The sequence below is a fragment of the Tiliqua scincoides genome, chromosome 6, assembly GCF_035046505.1.
Source record: "Tiliqua scincoides isolate rTilSci1 chromosome 6, rTilSci1.hap2, whole genome shotgun sequence".
NCBI lineage: Eukaryota > Metazoa > Chordata > Lepidosauria > Squamata > Scincidae > Tiliqua > Tiliqua scincoides.
The window spans coordinates 35130480-35132067 of NC_089826.1; the positions used below are offsets into that span (position 1 = coordinate 35130480).

General features: G+C 41.4%; 1 pseudogene; it reads left to right on the forward strand.

Moving 5' to 3' along the window:
* Positions 1–967: 967 nt before the first annotated feature.
* LOC136656297 (5S ribosomal RNA) lies at positions 968–1083 on the forward strand (annotated as a pseudogene).
* Positions 1084–1588: the final 505 nt, after the last annotated feature.

The following is a 1588-nucleotide window of genomic DNA, read 5'->3' on the forward strand; positions in this document are numbered from 1 at the left end:
CATTGTCGCAAATATTTTGAGGGGAGAATGAACAGAGAATTTCTTGTAAAGTAGTAATGATAAGAAGGAATAAAAAGAGTGAGTTTAATTCAGATGAGTGAAGGAAGTGGTTGAGACTGCATTTTATCAAGGGATGAAGCACAAGGGGCTGCACAGCTCTGGCCCCCTTTACCCCAATGCCTCAAAAACCAGCATCCTGGTTCTCCTCCCAGATCTGCTCTGCTGGCTCCTTTCTGTCCAGGAAGTTGAGCCAATAGCCCAGGAGTTCCCAAAGTGTGTGTCACAATGCTTCCTGAGATTTGGGTGCTGCCATCTTGGATCTCATGAGATTTCACGAGATCCAAGATGGTGGCATTTGGCTGAAACAGGAAGAAGAGGTTGCGGGGCAGTGTCCCATAACTTTAGGACCCAGGTAAGCTCTTTTCATTAGTTCCATCCTTTCCTCATAGCAAATGTAGCTTGCCACACAGCTTTGTAAGAGATGTCCGGGGTCAGCTGTGTTCCTATTGCCATGTCGACTGGGCCACTGCTCACCAAGCTACTTATGAGCAGCCTCTTACTGGAGACCATCCTTCCCTTTGCAAGAAGCCAGGCTGCTCTTGGCATCACATTCCTGGCCAAGCATCAAGGGTTGAGAAAAAAGGTGAGCTGTCTGATGAAGCATGGAGTGATGATCTCAGACAGTACAGAAGCCATATAGTTTATGGTGTCTTATTCCAATAGACTAGTATCCTGAACTGGACAACCTCCAGCTCTTCAAGAACTTAGCTTGGAATTCCAAAGGAACATTGCACAGTATGAACCAGAGGAAAAAGAACTGCTATGCACTAGGAGCCTGATTAGGCTCCTCCTTCTGCTTACTGGTATTACCAAGATAGTGTATCCAATATCTTGGGTGGACTTGGCCTTGGAGCCATGCTCGTTGTGGCAATCTTACACATACTTGATCATCTAGATGATGCTCATTGGCTATAATCCTACCCTGCAGATGCCCGATCTCATCTGATCTTGGAAGCTAAGCAGGGTCAGGCCTGGTTAGTACTTGGATGGGAGACCGCCTGGGAATACTGGGTGCTGTAGGCTTATACCATAGTCTTTCGAGACTGAAGGTTGCCAACCATTTTCCTGAGAGCAAGCCCCATTGAACAAAATAGGACTTACTTCTGAGTAGACCTGGTTAGGTTTGTGCCCACTATCAATTATTCAAAGACATTATTTTCTTAAGGTACAAGTAAGTGAGAATAACAGTTCCTTGGTGCATGTATAGCTAATCAACATTCCTCTTTAAAAAAAATAGTTAATATGTATCTAGTTGATATGTAGCAAGATAATAATAATAATAATAATATTATTATTATTATTATTATTATTATTATTATTATTATTATTATTATTATTATTATTATTATTATTAACTGGGTATTTATATACCACCTTTCTGGTCATCAGATTACTCATCTGACTTTATTCCAGGTGGTTTAGATAGATATTATGAATTATCCAACTTCCGAACACATGCAATCATTGTCCACTAGAATCACCAATTGTTCCTTCAGGTATTAAATGGGAAAGCTTGTTTGTCTTCCAA